This window comes from Hibiscus syriacus, unplaced genomic scaffold (genome assembly GCF_006381635.1).
Source record: "Hibiscus syriacus cultivar Baekdansim isolate YM2019G1 unplaced genomic scaffold, ASM638163v2 tig00110505_pilon, whole genome shotgun sequence".
NCBI classification, from domain to species: domain Eukaryota; kingdom Viridiplantae; phylum Streptophyta; class Magnoliopsida; order Malvales; family Malvaceae; genus Hibiscus; species Hibiscus syriacus.
Window position 1 is genome coordinate 3,146,698 of NW_024062765.1, and position 23,237 is coordinate 3,169,934.

Below are 23,237 nucleotides of genomic sequence, written 5' to 3' on the forward strand. Positions count from 1 at the left end.
GGTGTGCCTCCCCAACCAAATCCTGACCTCAGATCGCTCGGATTGACGGTCGTTCGTCGCGAGAGAGTGAAAACTCACCCGGCGTCCTTCTCTGATTCAGCGCCACCCAACCATCGGTGGTTGTCACCGCCCCAACCAGTCGAAGCATCGCCTCAACCTGACCAAAACCCAACCGCCAGATAGTAGAAAGCCACTATCGATTGCCATGGAAAAGTCAAAGAAGTTTCACCGAGAAAACTCCCCGTCGTTTCAGTTTTTCTTCTTTTCCGACATACCTCGACGTTTGTTCTCCACACCGCTGCCACCATGAGACTCCCGGGGCATCGATATACGAATCTGGAAAATTTCATGCAGATTCGACGATAGAGTTACCGCACGCACCGCTCCCTGCTTGTGGGCGTTGTCTGTCGACTAGGGGAGAATGTGACTGACTGAATCGGTTGGACTGGTCTAAGTCGAGCCGAGCCGTCTGGTTGAGCCGTTGACCATTGACCCAGTCGTTGACCGTTGATCGGTCGTTGATCGTCGTTGACCGACTGTTAATTTTTCTGGGAACGCCTATCCTGATGTTTTTTCAGCGTTCTGAGTCCGTTTTTTAGGTATGTTTCTCCAAATTCAAACCCGGTAAGTCGTATTTCACTGATTAACCTCCCGATTTGATATGTTTTTCGCAATTAAACTCTGTTTCTGATGTAATTTCTGTTTATATGTATCTGAGATATTATTGAACGTTGGATTCAAGTTCGAAAGTAGTCGAATGGAGTTTAAATGTTCAATCGGTGGAGCTAAAAAATCGAGGTAATACATTTCTACCTTATGCATGCTTTGTGGAACTTGTTGGTATTGTAAATGCATGGTTGAATATATATGGTTACATGTGTGTAGTTAAATTTCTAAACTCGATCCGAATGCGAAATAAAGTAAAATAAATTGAATAAGGCTCAGACTACCTCCATAGACACAAGAATAATGATAAGAAATGATTTCAAGTTCAATGATTATCCGGAAAAACAAATAACCTCAAAATCTCTAAATTCTATTTATCCTCGTTAAAAACTTTAATACCGAAATTACCTAGTTTAAAATTACAGAATTACCCCTATGAGGTAAAAATGGTCCTGGTTAACCTTGATAGTGAAGTACTCTAACAATTTGTATTTAATTCGATAAAATACTAATTCACTTGTTAAATTCCTAATATGTTCAGAAAGTTACTGTTAATCAGATCCTAACATATGAGAAGGTACAAGACCTAAAATTATTGATTTATCAGCAAACAACTAAAGACTAAAACATCAAGAGTATTATTTAGGGTTAATTACCTCATTAATACATGAACTATACTCGATTCTCAGTTTCATACATAATGTTTAAAAATTCTCGATTTCATATATGATGTTTTTTGCCGTTAACGGATTCACCCACTTCCGTCACAGAAAGTGACATGGAACACTACGAGAACGACAAGTGGCACATTGAAAATATGTTTTTTAGGTAAATTACAGCATTCATCACTCAACTATTTTCTCACTCTTATTTTAGTCACTAAAGTTTAATTTTTTAATTTAATTAAATATATATAAGATTTCAGCAAACCATCATGTCTCAACTATCTTCTCTGTGGCAGGGGTGATTATGGACGTTGTCAACGCCGAACAGGCTCAAATCAGCAAAGAAGTCGGAACTTGCTTTGTCATGGCTCTTGAACGAGTCCCCACCGATATCTGAGCTCAAGACGGCGTGGCGCAGATAAGTGACCCACAACTCATCAAGGAAATCAAGTAGACTGTGACTATCCCCGTCATGGCTAATGCTTGTATCGGTCATTTCGACGAGGCCCAGATCCTCGAAGCCATTGGCATCGATTATGTGGACGAGAGTGAGGTTCTCACTCTTATCGACGAAGAAAACCACATTAACAAACACAATTTTCATATTCCTTTCGTTTGTGGGGTGCAAGAATTTAGGGGAAGCGCTTCAGAGAATCAGAGAAGAAGATGCTATGATTCGACCAAATGTGAAGCCGGGACCGGGAATAACATCGAAGTCGTTAGGCACGTCAAATCTGTGATGGGTAATATTAGAGTTCTTAGGAACATGGATGAAGACAAGGTTTTCACCTTTGCTAAGAAAATCCAGTCTCCCTACGATTTGGTTATGCAGACGAAGCAACTTGGGAGGTTGTCGGTGATGCAGTTCACTGTAGACAGAGTGGCGACGCCGGCTGATGCAATGTTGATGATGCAATTGGGCTGTGATGGAGTGTTTGTGGGCTCTGTAGGAATATTAACTTTGAAATGTACTAATTCTTTATGATTATTAGATTTAGGGTTAGAGGAAAATGATGTGAAGAAGCTTAACTTGCTAAACCCATCTGGGGAATTTTTAAGAAGTTTGGTTGTTTGTGATTTGGGGTTTAAGTATAAGATTTAGGGACTTTGATTAATTTATTTTTTATTTTAATTTTATGTAATAACAATATTAATAAAATAATACTAATAGATGTCACATCATAAAAAATATTAATAAAATAATACTAACTGATGCCATGTTATAAAAATATTAATAAAATAAATTTCAGTTATTAAAATAAGAGTAATTCTATAGTTTAATAATTAAATTAAAAAAATTAAACTTTAGTAACTAAAATAAGAGTGAGAAGATAGTTGAATGATGAATGATGTAATTTACCTACAAAAAATAAAAACATGTTTTAAGTGCCACATGCCATTTTATTAGTGGTCGTAGGGTTCCACGTCACTTTTCGTGACGGAAGTGGGTGAATCCATTAACGACAAAAAACATCATATATGAAATCGAGAATTTTTAAACATTATGTATGAAACTGATAATAGGGTATAGTTCATGTATGAATGGGGTAATTAACCCTATTATTTATGTTTGAATTTTCATAAAATTGAATTAAATGAAAAGATTGGATTAAAAGAAATGACCAAAATACCCCTGAAGTTTAAAATTACTATATTATATGACAAGTTGAAATGAATGAAAGTATTGTATGTATCTGAATTGTTGAAATAATCGAATTACTCATGAAACTCTGAAATGACTAGGATAAACTTGAATACTAAATGACCCAAGTACCCTTTACGACCTAGAATTTAGTGGATGACTTGGATGTGTCTAGAAACGCTGATAAACTTATATTTTGTATCATTCATAAGGTTAGGATCCTCGAATCAACAGGACGTCATTTCTTGATACCGTTGCAATAAAGAAATGAAATAAATACCACATGACTACCTGTTCGTCTCCCTAAGATCCATTCAACGATGACTCTAAAGGTGATCAATTCAACTAGAGAAATTGGTATTAAGAAGTGAATAATGGTGTAGTACCTCAGTCTAAATGATTGGCAAGTATCATAATATTGGGATTGAATAGTTTAATTGGACCCGAAATCCTGATAATTCAATATAAATCCTAAATAATATAAAATTAGTGTTCTACTCTCATTGGGTTAAAGTACTAAGAACTTTTCAAGAAACCAAAATGTCTATGATTGCCTGAATAATGGAATCACTCCTGTCATATATGAAATCTCAAGTAAATCTGACGTAAAAGATTATGAATACCATCCTGATTACTTAGTGCCTCTGAAAATATATGAATATTATATGATCTTTATAATTCACTTCTTGAATGACTGATGAATCTGTTAACTATCAAACCCCTTTTCATAAGGATCTCGTACTGAAATTCAATAAGTTTTGCATAAATTTTGTGACTCCCTATGTAATATCCCAAACACCGGGTTACTGACCAAATTGTAAAATTTTAGGATTTTGTGACTAAGTTAGATAAATTGAAAATTTCATGGACTTAATTGGAAAATTTTTTTGTATAGGACTGAATAACAAAGAATGATGGATGGAAGGGCATAATGGTCATTTGACAAGTAAGTGAATTAAAATTTGGTTATGATTATGTTATAATCACGTGGAGCTAATGTGAGGGAAAAGAAAAGATTTCCAGAAATCTCTTCACCCTTTTTCCTCCTCTCCACGTGAGCTTTATAACTAAGGTGAGCTTTGTTTTAGTTGATCATTTCTTGAAATTTGTGAATAGTTTTGAAAAGATTATGGAAACTTAAAGGGATGTAGAAACTAAAAGAATTGTAATTTACAAAGGATTGAATATAAGAGATTTTTAAGTGAATTTATAGAAAAGAGTTAGTAAATGGATTTTTAAGTTGGATTTGACTTTTCATCAGTTAGAAAAAGAAGTATAAATTTAGAAATGAAATTAGAACATGTTAAAAATTTAGTAAGATTCTTGGTTTCAAGATTTATGGTGAAATATTGAAGATGATGATGTGTTATATGGATATAAGATGGTTTGAGTAAGTATAGTTGAGTTTAATGGCATGAAAGGAGTTCTAAAAGTGGAGTTAAGTAACTATTGGTAAATTTTTGGGTTAAAAGAGTGAATTCTGGGTAGGGGGTATCGGTACTTTTCATCTAGTACCGATACTTTAAAGAGAAAATGGATGATATTTGGGTTTGGGTATCGATACTGGATGAACAATATCGATACTGGATGAACATTATTGATACCATAAGTCAAAAGTTGATAAATTATTCAAGGAGTATCGATACTGAAAGAGTAGTATTGATACCATCATTATGCAAGTACCGATACCATTTTAGAAATGGAATTCCAGAACCAGAAAAGGGTATCGATATTACAGCATAGTATCGATACCACAGTAAGGAAGTATCAGTACTGTACCTTGAGTACCGATACTATTCAAAGTGAAAATTTGAATTAAGTCATTCTTTTATCTTAGATTATTGATGATCGATTTATAATGCTTAGAATTCTGATATTTGTATCAAATGTATAATTGTGTAGATATCGAACATAAGCGAGTTCTAGAACAGTCGACGAGTTAAGATCGATCAAGAGAGAGAGATAAAGAGTTATAGAAATTGTTGGGACTAAGTGAGGCTAAGGTGAGTGCATACTATATTATAGATGGTGTTTTATGGAAATAAGACTTGTGATAAGTCTATTTTTCATGTTGATTGTACAATTGCATAAATACATTGATATGATTATTATGATTACATGAGTACATGCATAAGTTATATGTGTTAATATGTGGTTATAAATACTACATGATATATGTGAACATAAAAGATCAAGATATGAGTTATATGACAATGATCTAAGTGACTATATGAAAGATTGACATGAGCTATGTGATAATAAGCTACGTGATTATGTGTTATGTGATATAAGTTATGTGAATTATTATAAATGATAAAACCCATAGTATGTGATATGACAGCTGTGGGTATAATTGGCATGCCAAGAGTCTATGGTTCTACCAGGTCCTTCGGAACAATTCTACAAGGTCTTCGAGACATATATGTGGTCTTTTTGGACATTCTATATGGCACTCAGTGTAATTTATACGAGTTGTGGTGACATCATTTGTGCACAACCTCAATGCACTCACATACCTTAAGTTCTAGTAAGGTACATAAGATATTAAAAGATATAATATGAATTAATATTGCATAAGGTAACATGATATTATTGATTAAATGTATGATAATGTATGTTTTTGTATATTTGATATATGATGATTTTTGTATATGATAAAAGTAGGTGACTGTATGTTTCATTATTTCATTATGTATATGCCTCACTAAGTCTGTGACTTATCGTGTTAGTGTTTCACACGTAGGTACAAAGAAGCAGAAAAAATAGAGTTAGGATCTATCAAGGCATCATATCTCTAAAGGAAGATCAGATCAGAAGTAACTTAAACAGTATGTCATTTTGTTATATTAATGATGTTGGCATGTAATTAAATTTTAAATCATATATGCTCTGATCGATTTTGTAAATCTTTTTTTATTGTACTTATGTAAATTATTAAACTTTTATTTTAATGAAAGTTTGAATTTTCAAATATCTTGTAAGAGTAAATTTTAGAATAGTCAATGTGACACCTCGGATTTGTATCTGGGTCGGGTACGGGTTGGGGGTGTTATATTTAATGGTATCAGAGCTATGGTTTAGCCGATTCTAGGCATAAACCGAAGTTAAAAGTGTTTTAAAAAGTTTACATGTCAACCGAATAGTGAAAACGTCTGATCTGATAGAATAACGAGTATAATGTCTTGCTAATAGAATTATATGGTTATGTCTTATTAGATGTCTGATCACAAAAGCTCTCAAAGTGAAGTGATAGATGATAGGCATGAGGAAAGTAGCAATTCACCTGCCTTGGCCAGGCAAGATGAAGAAAAGACACCTCCGAGAGTTCCTGTACAAGACCAAGATGTGTTCTTCAGGACGTTGGACGTTATCCTGACGCGTTTCTAACCTCCTGCTCCCTCAACTCATAGAATGAATATTGCGAAAGAGTTGAAAGGATTAAGATCTCCTGAATTTAAAGGTGAAGCTGAGGAGGTCTTGGGGCTGCAGACCTTTGGTTGAACGATGTGAAGATCATGTTAGACGGTCTCCACTGCTCTGAAGTGAAGAAGTTCGATGGAGTTGTTTTGTTGCTACGTGGTCAAGCTAAAATATGGTGGACGAATATCACAATGAGATTGAAAAGTGAACAAGTGACATGGTCATTGTTTCTAGATGAGTTCAAGCATAAGTTTATTAGAGATTAATTTGTAAGGCAAATGAAACAAGAGTTTATGAGCCTTAAGCAGTGGAATCACACTGTGTATAAATACGAGTGTGAGTTCAATAAGTTGAGTCGGTTTGCTACCGAGTTAATTCCAACCAAAAATGATGTTTGTGAATGGTTTATTGAAGGCTTAGGTTCTCGATTGAAAGAGATGTTGATTTTCTTGAATCTACCCTCGTTCCAAGAGGTGGTCAACCGTGCTAAAGCTCTTGAGAAAGCTCAGAATGAGAGGTTTGGAGAACAGAAAGCTCAGACATCCAAAAGAACTGGTGCTTCATCGAGTTTAGCCCCATAAAAAAGAGGCATAATTCTAGTTTCTGATTTCAGACGAGGTCTGAGTCAGTTGCATCCTCTGCTGGAGGATCAAATCCGATGAGAGCTAGGCATACTCAATCTGTAGGGTGTGAAATTGGGAGATCTAATCAGGGGCAAGCCAAACAGTGCCAACTTTATGGAATGAGCATACTGGAATATATCGAGTAATCTCCAGAGCTTGTTTTCGATGTAGGGACACCGGACATTTTATTTGAGATTGTCCAATGATGGTCGGAGAGCCTATACAGTCGGAGCGATCTGCTTCGGTATCTCAGAGAGGAAGAGATTGAGGATGAATTCAGCCTGAGTCCTCTACTCAATAGGAAGTACGTTCAACTACCCGACTATATAACATAAAGACGAACGAAGAATGTGATGATCTGGAGATTATTGTAGGTACATTCCAATTGTATGATAAATGTGTTTTTGTATTGATTGATCCGGGGTCAACTTATTCATACATTAGTAGTAAGCTGGTGAGAGAGTTGAGAATTTAACTAGAAGCAATAAGTAGTGGTGTGATAGTGACAAACCCATTAGGGCATAATGCTCGGGTAAATCGTGTGTGTCGAGGGTGTCTCATAAGAATTCAGGGAATTGAATTCCCTGCTAATCTGATGGAATTACCCTTTGATGAATTTGAAGTGATTTTGGGAATGGATTGGTTGTATCATTATCATGCCAACGTTGATTGTAGACTGAAGAGGGTAACGTTGATAAGTTATAAGGATTAGAAGTTATAGCGTTTAGTGACAGATTTAATCCGTTAGCAAATGTAATATCAGTAATGTCGGCTAAGAAATTATTGTTTCAAGGATGTCAACGTTTCCTTGCTAAAGTGATGGATACTCGAGTTGAGAATAAAGGATTAGAAGATATTTCAATAGTAAGGGAGTTTCCAGATGGCTTTCCTGCTGAGTTGCCAGGATTACCTCCAGACAGGGAGATTGAATTTCAATTGAGGTATTGCCTGGAACTGCACAGATTTAATGGCACCTTATAGAATGGCTCCAAAATAATTACATGAGTTAAAGATCCAGTTGCACGAATTGTTAGATAAGGGATTTATCAGACCAAGTGTGTCGCCTTGGGGAGCTCCAGTGTTGTTTGTAAAGAAGAATGATGGTTCAATGCATCTCTACATTGATTATAGACAGCTCTACAAGGTAAATATCAAGAACAAGTATCCCTCCCAAGAATTGATGATTTGTTTGATCAGTTAAAGGGAGCTTCAGCCATTTCTATGGTTGATTTGTGTTCTGAGTATCATCAATTAAAGATTCAAGAAAGAGACATTTCAAATATGGCTTTTAGAACAAGATATGGTCATTACGAGTTCATTATTATGCCGTTTGGGTTAACAAATGCACCTAATACGTTTATGGATTTAATGAATAGAGTGTTTCAACCATATTTGGATAAGTTCGTAGTTGTCTTCATTGACGAAATTTTGGTATATTCAAAGTCTAATGAGGAACATGATGCCCATCTCAAGATAGTTTCGCAAATTCTATGAGATAAGAAGTTATATGCAAAGCTATCTAAATGTGAGTTTTGGTTAAATGAGGTGGCATTTATTGGGCATGTGATCTTTGCAGAAGGAATTCGAGTTGATCCTCAAAAGATCAAAGTTATTTTAGACTGGGAAATTCCAAAGAATGTGTCTGAAGTTTAGAGTTTCTTGGATCTTGCAGGTTATTATCGAAGGTTCGTTAAGAACTTTTCGATGATAACTTTTCCTTTGACAAGACTGATGAGGGAAAATGTACCTTTTGTATGGACCTCTGAATGTCAAGAGAGTTTTGAAGCATTAAAGAGAATTTTTGACAGAAGCTCCAGTGTTGGTCCAACCTAAATTGGGCAAGAACTTTATGTTTATAATGACGTATCCTATAATGGTTTGGGATGTGTACCGATGCACAAAGGGAAAGTAGTATCATATACATCCAGATAATTGAAACCACACGAGAAGAATTATCTGACACATGATTTGGATTTGGATGTAGTAGTGTTCGCTATCAAGATATGGTGTCACTACTTATATGGTGAACGTTGCTACCTTTATACGGATCATAAAAGCTTGAAGTATCTGATGACTCAGAAAGAGATAAATCTGCGACAAAGAAGGTACACCGAGCTTCTCAAAGATTATGATATAGTTATTGATTTCCATCCTGGAAAAGTAAATGTGGTAGCTAATGCATTAAGTCAGAAACTATTCTCAGCCTTACAAGCTATAGATGCAAGGTTGTCATTGGATGGAGATGGTGCATTATGTGTAGAATTAAGGCTGAGGTCAACGTTACTGGATTGAATCAAAGAATTGCAGGGTAAAGATGAAAGATGTTTGAGAAGAATAGAGAAAGTAAAGAATGAAAAAAATAAAGATTTTGAAGTTAAGCCTGATGGGAATCTGTATTATCGAGGGAGACTATTGATTCTGAATGATGAGGAATTGAAGAATGATATGTTGACAGAAACTCACAGTAGTTCGTTAACAATGCACCCTGGTGGAAATAAAATGTACATGGATCTCAAGAGTTGTTATTGGTGGCCAGGATAAAAAAAATATTACAGAATTTTTGTCCAAATGTTTGATGTGTCAGCAAGTCAAAGTTGAGCATCAAGTCCCTTTAGGATTGTTGCAACCAATCTCCATTCCTTAGTGGAAATGGAGAATGTGACGATATATTTTGTGAAGTGGTTACCTTTGACTCCAAATAAAAGAGATTTAATTTGGGTAATAGTTGATCGATTGACTAAATCAGCGTATTTCATTCCAGTTCAAGCTGATTTCTCCATGGATAAGAATGTTGAACTGCACATCAAGGAAATTATTTGATTGAATGGTGTGCTTATTTCTATAGTGTCTAATCAAGATCCACGATTCATGTCGATATTCTAGAAGACTTTGCATGGAGAATTAGGGACTCGACTAAACTTCAGTATAACTTTTCATCATCAAACAGATGGACAGTCTGAGAGAACCATTCAAATTTTAGAAAATGTTAAGAGCTTGTGTAATCAAGTTCAAAGGATCTTGGGAGAAGTATTTGACACTTGTTGAATTTTCTTACAACAATAGCTACCAGTCAAGTGTTAAAATGGCTCCATATGAGGCTTTATATGGAAGGAAATGTCGTATGCCATTGAATTGGTATGAGTTCAAGGATTGGGAAGTTCTTGGTCCCGAATTGATCAAAAAAGTAGAGGAGAAAGTCCAAGTGATTCAATATAAACTTAAAGTGGTATCCGACAGACAGAAGTCATATACTAATCTTAAGAGAAAAGAAATTGAATTTGATGTGGGAGACAAAGCTTTCTTGAAGGTATCTCCTTGGAAGAAAGTGTTACGGTTTGGTCGAAAAGGGAAGGTGAGTCCTATATTCATTGGGCCATATGAGATTGTTAAGAAAGTAGGACCAGTGGCTTATCAGTTAGCCTTGCCACCAGAAATGGAAAAATTCATAATGTTTTCCATGTTTCCATGCTTCGGAGATATAGATCTGACCCCTCTCATATCGTTGCACCAGAAGAGATAGAAGTTCAAACTGACCTGACCTATGAGGAGGAATGGTGCAAATCTTGGCACAAGAAGTGAAGTAGTTAAGAAATAAATTGATTATGTTGGTCAATGTGTTATGGTGAAATCATAAAGTAGAGGAAGCAACATGGGAACGTGAAGAGGATATGTGAATCAGTACCCCTATCTCTTTGTACAGTGAAAATTAGAGGATGAATTTTCTTAAGGGGGAGATTTGTAACATCCCAAACACTGGGTTAGTGACCAAAATATAAAATTTTAGGATTTTGTGACTCAGTTAGATAAATTGAAAAGTTTAGGGACTTAATTAAAATATTTTTGTGTAGGACCGAACATCAAAGAATGATGGATGAAAGGACATAATGGTTATTTTAAAAGTATATGAATTAAAAATTAGTTATGGTTATGTTATAACCACGTGGAGCTAATGTGAGGGAAAGAAAAGATTTCCAAAAATCTCTTCACCCTTCATCTTCCTCTCCACGTGAGCTCCAAAACTAAGGTGAGCTTTGTTTTAGTTGAACGTTTCTTGAAATTTGTGAATGGTTTTGATTGTTGGATCATTAGGAAAGATTATAGAAACTTAAAGGGATGTAGAAACTAAAAGAATTGTAATTTACAAAGGATTGAATATAAGATATTTTTAAGTGAATTTGTAAAAAATAATTAGTAAATGAATTTTTAAGTTGGATTTGACTTGTCATCAGTTAGGACAAGAAGTATAAAGTGTTAGAAATGAAATTAGAACATGTTAAAAATTTAGTAAGATTCTTGGTTTCAAGATTTATGGTGAGATATTGAAGATAATGATGTATTATATGGATATAACATGATTTGAGTAAGTATAGTTGAGTTTAATGGCATGAAAGGAGTTCTAAAAGTGGAGTTAAGTAACTATTAGTAAATATTTCGGTTAAAGGAGTGAATTCTGGGCAGGGGGTATTGGTACTGTTCGTCTAGTACCGATACTTTAAAGAGAAAATAGATGATATTTGGGTATGTGTATCGATACTAGATGAACAGTATCGATAACATAAGTCAAAAGTAGATAAATTATTCAAGGAGTACCGATACTGAAGGGGTAGTATCGATACCAAGAGTACCGATACCATTATTTAAGTACCGATACTATTTTCGAAATGGAATTCCAGAACCGGAAAAGGGTATCGATACTAAAGCATAGTATCGATACCACAGTAGGAAAGTAACAGTACTGTACCTTGAGTATCAATACTATTTCAAAGTGAAAATTTGAATTAAGTCATTCTTTAAGCTTAGATTATTGATGATCGATTTAAAATGTTTAGAATTTTGATATTCGTATCAAATGTATAATTGTGTAGATATCAAACATTAGCAAGTTCGGGAACAGTCGATGAGTTAAGATCGATAAAGAGAGAGATAAAGAGTTATAGAAGTTTTTGGGACTAAGTGAGGCTAAGGTGAGTGCATACTATATTATAGATGATGTTTTATGAAAATAAGATTTGTGATAAGTCTATTTCCATGTTGATTGTACAATTGCATAAATACATTCATATGATTGATATGATTATTGTGATTACATGAGAACATGCATAAGTTATACGTGTTAATATGTGGTTATATATGCTACATGCTATATGTGAACATAAGAGATCAAGATATAAGTTATATGGCAATGATCTAAGTGACTACATCAAAGATTGACATGAGCTATGTGATAATAAGCTACTTGATTATGTGTTATGTGATATAAGTTATGTGAATTATTATAAATGATAAAGCCCATAGTATGTGATAGGAGAGCTGAGGGTATAATTGGAATGCCAAGAGTCGAGGGTTCTACGAGGTCCTTCATGATATATATGTGGCCCTTCGGGACATTCTATATGGCATTCAATGTAATTTATACGTGTTGTGGTGACAATATTTATGCACAACCTCAATGTACTCACATACCTTAAGTTCTCAGTAAGGTACAAGGGCTATTAAAATATATAATATAAATTAATATTGCATAACGAAAGTGGATCGAGCTTCTCAAAGATTATGATATAGTTATTGATTTCCTTCCTGGAAAAACAAATGTGGTAGCTGATGCTTTAAGTCTGAAATTGTTCTCTGCCTTACGAGCTTTAGATGCAAGGTTGTCATTGGATAAAGATGGTACATTATGTGCAGAATTAAGGCTGAGGCCAATGTTGTTAGATCGAATCAAAGAATTACAGGGTAAAGATGAAAGATGTTTGAGAATAATAGAGCAAGTAAAGAATTAAGAAAATAAATATTTTGAAGTTAAGCCAGATGGAAATCTATATTATTGAGGAAGACTAGTGATTCTGAATGATGAGGAATTGAAGAATGATCTGTTGACAGAAGCTCACTGTAGTTCGTTGACAAGGAACCCTGGTGACATAAAATGTACATGGATCTCAATAGTCGTTATTGGTGACCAGGAATGAAAATAAGCATTACTGAATTTGTGTCCAAATGTTTGATGGGTCAGCAAGTCGAAGCTGATCATCAAGTCCCTTCAGGATTGTTGCAACCAATCTTCATTCCTCAGTGGAAATGGGAGAATGTGACGATGGATTATATGAAGTGGTTACCTTTGACTCTGAATAATAGAGATTCAATTTGGGTAATAGTTGATCAATTGTCTAAATCAGTTCATTTCATTCAAGTTCAAGCTAATTTCACCATGGATAAGTATGTTGAACTGTACATAAAGGAAATTATTTGATTGCATGGTGTGCCGGTTTCAATAGTGTCTGATAGATCCACGATTCACGTCGAGATTCTAAAGACTTTGCATTTAGTATTAGGGACTCGACTGAACTTCAATACAACTTTTCATCCTCAAACAGATGGACAGTGTGAGAGAACCATTCAAATTTTAGAAGGTATGTTAAGAGCTTGTGTAATCGAGTTCAAAGGATCTTGGGAGAAGTATTTGCCACTTGTCGAATTTACTTACAACAATAGCTACCAGTCAAGTATTAAAATTGCTCCCTATGAGGCTTTATATGAAAGCAAATGTCATATGCCATTGAATTGGTATGTGCTCAAAGATCGGGAAGTTCTTGGTCCCAAATTAATCAAGGAAGAGGAGGAGAAAGTCCAAGTGATTCAACATAATCTTAAAGTGGCATCCGACAGACAGAAATCATATACCGATCTTAAGAGAAAAGAAATTCAATTCGATATGGGAGATAAAGTTTTCCTGAAGGTATCTCCTTGGAAGAAAGTGTTACGGTTTGGTCGAAAAGGGAAGCTGAGTCCAAGATTCATTGGGCCATATGAGATTGTTAAGAAAGCAGGACCAGTGGCTTATCAGTTAGCCTTGCCGCCAGAAATGGAAAAATTCATAATGTTTTCCATGTTTCCATGCTTCGGAGATATAGATATGATCCCTCTCATATCGTTTACAGAAAAGATAGAAGTTCAAACTGACCTAACTTATGAGAAGGAATCGGTGCAACTCATGCCACAAGAAGTGAAATAATTAAGAAATAAAACGATTTTGTTGGTCAATGTGTTATGGAGAAATCATAAAGTAGAGGAAGGAACATGGAAACATGAAGAGGATATGCATAATCAGTACCCCATTTCTTTGTACAGTGAAAATTCAAGGATGAATTTTCTTAAGGGGGAGATTTGTAACATCCCAAACACTGGGTTGTGACCAAATTGTAAAATTTTAGGATTTTGTGACTAAGTTAGATAAATTGAAAAGTTCTGGGACTTAATTGGAATATTTTTGTGTAGGAATGAATATCAAAGAATAAGGGATGGAAGGGTATAATTATCATTTGACAAGTAAATGAATTAAAAATTGGTTATGGTTATGTTATAACCACATGGAGCTAATGTGAGGGAAAAGAAAAGATTTCCAGAAATCTCTTCACCATTCTTCCTCCTCTCCACGTGAGCTCCATAACTAAGGTGAGCTTTGTTTTACTTGATCGTTTCTTGAAATTTGTGAATGGTTTTGATTGTTGGAGCATTATGAAAGATTATAGAAACTTAAAGGGATGTAGAAACTAAAAGAATTGTAATTTACAAGGGATTGAATATAAGAGGTTTTTAAGTGAATTTGTAGAAAATAATTAGTAAATGAATTTTTAAGTTGGATTTGACTTGTCAACAGTTACAATAAGAAATATAAAGTGTTAGAAATGAAATTAGAACATGTTAAAAATTTAGTAACATTCTTGGTTTCAATATTTATGGTGAGATATTGAAGATGATGATGTGTTATATGGATATAAGATGGTTTTAGTAAGTATAGTTGAGTTTAATGGCATGAAAGGAGTTCTAAAAGTGGAGTTAAGTAACTATTGGTAAATTTTTTGGTTAAAGGAGTGAATTCTGGGTAGGGGGTATCAGTACTGTTCATCTAGTATCGATCCTTTAAAGAGAAAATAGATGATATTTCGGTATGGGTATCGATACTGGATGAACAATATCGATACCATAAGTCAAAAGTTGATAAATTATTCAAGGAATATCGATACTAAAGGGGTAGTATCGAAACCAAGAGAACCGATACTATTATTCAAGTACCGATACTATTTTAGAAATGGAATTCTAGAACCAGAAAAGGGTATCGATACTACAACATAGTATCGATACCATAGTAGTGAACTATCGATATTGTACCTTGAGTATCGATACTATTCAAAGTGAAAATTTGAATTAAGTCATTCTTTTAGCTTAGATTATTGATGATCGATTTATAATGCTTAGAATTCTGATATTCGTATCATATGTATAATTGTGTAGATATCAAACATAAGCAAGTTCCGAAATAGTCGACGAGTTAAGATCGATCAAGAGAGAGAAAAAGAGTTATAGAAATTGTTGGGACTAAGTGAAGCTCAGGTGAGTGCTATTATATTATAGATGGTGTTTTATGGAAATAAGACTTGTGATAACTCGATTTTCTATGTTGATTGTACAATTGCATAAATACATTCATATGATTGATATGATTATCATGATTACATGAGTACATGCATAAGTTATATGTATTGATATGTGGTTATATATGCTGCATGCAATATGTGAACATAAGAGATCAAGATATAAGTTATATGGAAATGATCTAAGTGACTATATGAAAGATTGACATGAGCTATGTGATAATAAGCTACGTGATTATGTGTTATGTGATATAAGTTATTATAAATTATAAAGCCCATAGTATGTGATATGAGAGCTGAGGGTATAATTGGCATGCCAAGAGTCGAGGGTTCTACGAGGTCCTTCGGGACATTCTATATGGCATTCAGTGCAATTTATACATGTGCACAACCTCAATGTACTCATATACCTTAAGTTCTCAGTAAGGTACATGGACTATTAAAAGATATAATATGAATTAATATTACATAACGAAGGTGGATCGAGCTTCTGAAAGATTATGATATAGTTAATTATTTATATCATGGAAAAGCAAATATGGTAGCTAATGCGTTAAGTTGGAAACTGTTCTCAGCCTTATGAGCTTTATATACAAGGTTGTCATTGGATGGAGATGGTGCATTATGTGCAGAATTAAGGCTGAGGCCAACGTTGTTGGATCGAATCAAAGAATTGCAGGCTAAAGATGAAAGATGTTTGAGAAGAATAGAGCAAGTAAAGAATGAAGAAGATAAATATTTTAAAGTTAAGCATGATGGGAATCTATATTATCGATGGAGACTAGTGATTCTGAATTATGAGGAATTGAAAAATGATATGTTGGCAGAAACTCACTGTAGTCCGTTGACAATGCACCCTGGTGGAAATAAAATGTACATGGATCTCAAGAGTCGTTATTGGTGGCCAGGAATGAAAAGAAGCATTAAGGAATTTGTGTCCAAATATTTGATGTGTTAGCAAGTCAAAGCTGAGCATCAAGTCCCTTTAGGATTGTTGCAACCAATCTCTATTGCTCAGCGGAAATGGGAGTTGTGAAGTGGTTACCTCTGACTATGAATAAAAGAGATTCAATTTGGGTAAATAGTTGATCGATTGACTAAATCAGCGCATTTCATCCCAGTTCGAGCTGATTTCTCTATTGATAAGTATGATGAACTGTACTTCAAGGAAATTATTTGATTGCATGGTGTGCTGTTTCAATAGTGTCTGATCGAGATCCACGATTTACGCCGAGATTCTAGAAGACTTTGCATGGAGCATTAGGGACTCGAATGAACTTTAGTACAACTTTTCATCCTCAAACAGATGGACAGTCTGAGAGAACCATTCAAATTTTAGAAGATATGTTAAGAGATTGTGTAATCAAGTTCAAAGGATCTTGGGAGAAGTATTTTCCACTTCCCGAATTTTCTTACAACAATATCTACCAGTCAAGTATAAAAATGGCTCCCTATGAGGCTTTATATGGAAGGAAATGTCGTATGCCTTTGAATTGGTACGAGCTCATGGATCGGGAAGTTCTTGGTCCGAAATTGATCAAGTAAGAGGAGCAGAAAGTCCAAGTGATTCAACATAATCTTAAAGTGGCATCCGACAGACAAAAGTCATATACTGATCTTAAGAGAAAAGAAATTGAATTCGATGTGGGTGACAAAGTTTTTTTTGAAGGTATCTCCTTCGAAGAAAGTGTTACGATTTGGTCGAAAAGAGAAGCTGAGTCCTAGATTCATTTGGCCATATGAGATTGTTAAGAAAGTATGACCAGTAGCTTATCAGTTAGCCTTGCCACCATAATGGAAAAATTCATAATGTTTTTCATGTTTCCATGCTTCGAAGATATAGATCTGATTCCTCTCATATCGTTGCACCAGAAGAGATAAAAGTTCCAACTGACCTGACCCATGAGGAGGAACCGCTGTAAATCTTGGAACAAGAAGTAAAGCAGTTAAGAAATAAAATAATTATGTTGGTCAATGTGTTATGTAGAAATCATAAAGTAGAGGAATGAACATGGGAACGTGAAGAGGATATGTGAATCAGTACCCCATCTCTTTGTACAGTGAAAATTTGAGGATGAATTTTCTTAAGGGGAGATTTGTAACATCCCAAACACTGGGTTAGAGACCAAATTGTAAAATTTTAGGATTTTGTGACTAAGTTATATAAATAGAAAAGTTCAGGGACTTAATTGGAATATTTTTGTGTAGGACTGAATAATAAAGAATGATGGATGAAAGGGCATAATAATCATTTGACTAGTAAATGATTTAAAAATTGGTTATGGTTATGTTATAACCACGTGGAGCTAATGTGAGAGAAAAGAAAAGATTTCCAGAAATCTCTTCACCCTTCTTCCTCCTCTCCATGTGAGCTCCATAACTATGATTAGCTTTCTTTTAGTTGATTATTTCTTGAAATTTGTTAATGGTTTTGATTTTTGGAGCATTAGAAAATATTATAGAAACTTAAAGGGATATAGAAACTAAAATAATTGTAATTTACAAAGGACTGAATATAAGAGGTTTTTAAGTGAATTTGTAGAAAATAATTAGTAAATGAATTTTTAAGTTGGATTTAACTTGTCATCAGTTAGAATAAGAAGTATAAAGTGTTAGAAATGAAATTAGAACATGTTAAAAATTTAGTAAGATTCTTGGTTTCAAGATTTATGGTGAGATATTGAAGATGATGATGTATTATATGAATATAAGATGGTTTGAGTTAGTATAGTTGAGTTTAATGGCATGAAATGAGTTCTAAAAGTGGAGTTAAGTAACTATTTTTGGGTTAAAGGAGTGAATTTTGGGAAGGGGTATCGGTACTGTTCATCTATACCGATACTTTAAAGAGAAAATGGATGATATTTGGGTATGAGTATCAATACTGTATGAACAGTATCGATACCATAAGTCAAAAGCTGATAAATTATTCAAGGAGTATCGATAATTAAGGGGTAGCATCAATACCAAGAGTATCGATACCATTATTCAAGTACCGATACTATTTTAGAAATGGAATTCTAGAACCGAAAAAGGGTTTCGATACTACAACATAGTATCGATACCACGGTAGGGAAGTATCGGTACTGTACCTTGAGTACCGATACTATTTAAAGTGAAAATTTGAATTAAGTCATTCTTTTAGCTTAGATTATTGATGATCATTTTATAATGATTAGAATTCTAATATTCGTATCAAATGTATAATTGTGTAGATATCAAATATAAGCAAGTTCCGAAATAGTCGACGAGTTAAGATCGATCAATAGAGAGAGATAAAGAGTTATAGAAGTTTTTGGGACTAAGTGAGACTAAGGTGAGTGCTACTATATTATAGATGGTGTTTTATGGAAATAAGACTTGTGATAAGTCTATTTTCCATGTTGATTGTACAATTACATAAATAAATTCATATGATTGATATGATTATTATGATTACATGAGTACATGCATAAGTTATATGTGTTAATATGTGGTTATATATGCTACATGCTATATGTGAACATAATAGATCAAGATATAAGTTATATGGAAATGAACTAAGTGACTATAAGAAAGACTAACATGAGCTATGTGATAATAAGCTATGTGATTATATGTTTTGTGATATAAGTTATGTGAATTATTATAAATGATAAAGCCCATAGTTTGTGATATGAAAGCCGAGGGTATAATTGGCATGCCAAGAATCGAGGGTTCTACGAGGTCCTTCGGGACATTCTATATGGCAATCAATGCAATTTATACATGATGTGGTGACAACATTTGTGCACAACCTCAATGTACTCACATACCTTAAGTTCTCAGTAAGGTACATGGGCTATTAAAAGATATAATATGAATTAATATTGCATAACAAAGGTGGATCGTTCTTCTCAAAGATTATGATATAGTTATTGATTTTCATCCTGGAAAAGCAAATGTGGTAGCTGATGCGTTAAGTCGGATACTGTTCTCAGCTTTATGAGCTTTAGATGCAAGGTTGTCATTGAATGGAGATGGTGCATTATGTGCAGAATTAAGGTTGTGGCCAACGTTGTTGGATCGAATCAAGGAATTGCAGGGTAAAGATGAAAGATGTTTGAGAAGAATAGAGCAAGTAAATAATGAAGAGATAAAGATTTTGAAGTTAAGCCTGATGGGATTCTGTATTATCGATGGAGACTAGTGATTCCGAATGATGAGGAATTGAAGAATGATTTATTGACAGAAGTTCACTATAGTCCGTTGACAATGCACCCTGGTGGAAATAAAATGTACATGGATCTCAAGAGTCTTATGGTGGACAGGATGAAAAGAAGCTTTATGAAATTTATGTCCAAATGTTTGATGTATCTGCAAGTCAAAGCTGAGCATCAAGTCCCTTCAGGATTGTTGCAACCAATCTCCTTTCCTCAATGGAAACAGGAGGATGTGATGATCGATTTTGTGAAGTGGTTACCTTTGACTCCAAATAAAATAGATTCAATTTGGGTAATAGTTGAACTGTACATCAAGGAAATTATTTGATTGCATGGTGTGATTGTTTCAATAGTATTTGATCGATATCCACGATTCACGTCGAGATTCTAGAAGACTTTGCATAGAGCATTAAGGACTCGACTGAACTTCAGTATCAACTTTTCATCCTCAAACAGATGAACAGTCTGAGAGAACCATTCAAATTTTAGAAGATATGTTAAGAGCTTGTGTAATCGAGTTTAAAGGATCATGGGAGAAGTATTTGCCACTTGCCGAAATTGCTTACAATAATAGCTACCAGTCAAGTATTAAAATGGCTCCTTATGAGGCTTTATATGGAGGAAATGTCATACGCCATTGAATTGGTACAAGCTCAAGATCGGGAAGTTCTTGGTCCCGAATTGATCAAGGAAGTGGAGGAAAGTCCAGTGATTCAACATAATCTTAAAGTAACATCCAACAGACAGAAGTCGTATACTATCTTAAGAGAAAGAAATTCAATTCGATGTGGGAGACAAAGTTTTCTTGAAGGTATCTCCTTGGAAGAAAGTGTTACGGTTTAGTCGAAAAGGGAAACTGAGTCACAAATTCATTGGGCCATATGAGATTGTTAAAAAAGTAGGACCACTGACTTATCAGTTAGCCTTGCCACCAGAAATGGAAAAAAATCATAATGTTTTCCATGTTTTCATGCTTCAGAGATATATATATGATCCCTCTCATATCGTTGCTCCAGAAGAGATAGAAGTTCAAATTGACCTGACCTGTGAGGAGGAACCGGTGCAAATCTTGGCATAAGAAGTGAAGCAGTTAAGAAATAAAACGATTATGTTGGTAAATGTGTTATGGAGAAATCATAAAGTAGATGAAGCAATATGGGAACGTGAAGAGGATATGTGTATCAGTACCCCATCTCTCTGTATAGTGAAAATTTGAGGATGAATTTCTTAAGGGGGAGATTTGTAACATCCCATACATTGGGTTAGTGACCAAATTATAAAATTTTAGGATTTTGTGACTAAGTTAGATAAATTCAAAAATTTAAGGACTTAATTGGAATATTTTTGTGTAGGACTGAATATCAAAGAATGATGGATGGAGAGGCATAATGGTCACTTGACAAGTAAATGAATTAAAAATTGGTTATAGTTATGTTATAACCACGTGAAGCTATTGTGAGGGAAAAGAAAATATTTCCAAAAATCTCTTCACCCTTCTTCCTCCTATCCATGTGAGCTCCAAAACTAAGGTGAGCTTTGTTTTAGTTAATCGTTTCTTGAAATTTGTGAATGATTTTGATTGTTTGAGCATTAGAAAAGATTATAGAAACTTAAAGGGATGTAGAAACTAAAAGAATTGTAATTTACAGAGGATTAATATAGAGGTTTTTAAGTGAATTTGTAGAAAATAATTAGTAAATGAATTTTTAAGTTGGATTTAACTTGTCATTTGTTAGAATAAGAAGTATAAAGTGTTATAAATGAAATTAGAACATGTTAAAAATTTAGTAAGATTCTTGGTTTCAAGATTTATGGTGAGATATTGAAGATGATGATGTGTTATATGAATATAAGATGGTTTGAGTTAGTATAGTTGAGTTTAATGGCATGAAAGGAGTTCTAAAAGTGGAGTTAAGTAACTATTAGTAAATTTTTGGGTTAAAGGAGTGAATTCTGGGAAGGGGTATCGTACTGTTCATCTAGTACCGATACTTTAAAGAGAAAATGGATGATATTTGGGTATGAGTATCATACTGGATGAACAGTATCGATACCATAAGTCAAAAGCTGATAACTTATTCAAGGAGTATCGATACTTAAGGGGTAGCATCAATACCAAGTATCGATACCATTATTCAAGTACCGATACTATTTTAGAAATGGAATTCCAGAACCGGAAAAGGGTATCGATACTACAACATAGTATCGATACCACGGTAGGGAAGTATCAGTACTGTACCTTGAGTACCGATACTATTTAAAGTGAAAATTTGAATTAAGTCATTCTTTTAGCTTAGATTATTGATGATCGTTTTATAATGATTAGAATTCTGATATTCGTATCAAATGTATAATTGTGTAGATATCAAATATAAGCAAGTTCCGAAACAGTCGACGAGTTAAGATCGATCAAGAGAGAGAGATAAAGAGTTACAGAAGTTGTTGGGACTAAGTGAGACTAAGGTGAGCTACTATATTATAGATGGTGTTTTATGGAAATAAGACTTGTGATAAGTCTATTTTCCATGTTGATTGTACAATTACATAATACATTCATATGATTGATTATTATTATTACATGAGTACATGCATAAGTTATATGTATTAATATGTGGTTATATATGCTACATGCTATATGTGAACATAAGAGATCAAGATATAAGTTATATGGAAATGATCTAAGTGACTATATAAAAGATTGACATGAGCTATTTGATAATAAGCTACGTGATTATGTGTTATGTGATATAAGTTATGTGAATTATTATAAATGATAAAGCCCATAGTATGTGATATGAGCTGAGGGTATAATTGCATGCATAAGAGATCAAGATATAAGTTATATGGAAATGATCTAAGTGACTATATAAAAGATTGACATGAGCTATTTGATAATAAGCTACGTGATTATGTGTTATGTGATATAAGTTATGTGAATTATTATAAATGATAAAGCCCATAGTATGTGATATGAGAGCTGAGGGTATAATTGGCATGCCAAGAGTCGAAGGTTCTACGAGGTCCTTCGGGACATATATGTGGTCCTTCAAAACATTCTATATGGCATTCAGTGCAATTTATATGTGTTGTGGTGACAACATGTGTGCACAACCTCAATGTACTCACATACCTTAAGTTCTCAGTAAGGTACATGGGCTATTAAAAGATATAATATGAATTAATATTGCATAAGGTAACATGATATTATTGATTAAATGCATGATAAAGTATGTTTTTGTATGTTTTATATATGATGATTTTTTATATGATAAAAGTAGGTGATTGTATGTTTCACACACTTAGCGTGTGAGTGTTTCACATATAGTTACAAAGAAACATAAAGAACAGAGTTAGGATCTATCAAGGCAGCATATCTCTAAAGGAAGATCAGATCAAAAATAACTTAAATAGTATGTCATTTTTGTATTAATGATGTTGACATGTAATTAAATTTTAAATCACATATGCTCTGATCGATTTTGTAAATCTTTTTTATTGCACTTATATAAATTATTAAACTTTTATTTTAATTAAAGTTTGAATTTTCAAATATATTGTAAGAGTAAATTTTAGAATAGTCAATGTGACACTTCATATTCGTATCCGGGTCG

General features: G+C 34.0%; 1 pseudogene; it reads left to right on the forward strand.

The window, feature by feature from the left end:
* The first annotated feature begins 1,632 nt into the window (after positions 1–1,632).
* LOC120130018 lies at positions 1,633–7,162 on the forward strand (annotated as a pseudogene).
* Positions 7,163–23,237: the final 16,075 nt, after the last annotated feature.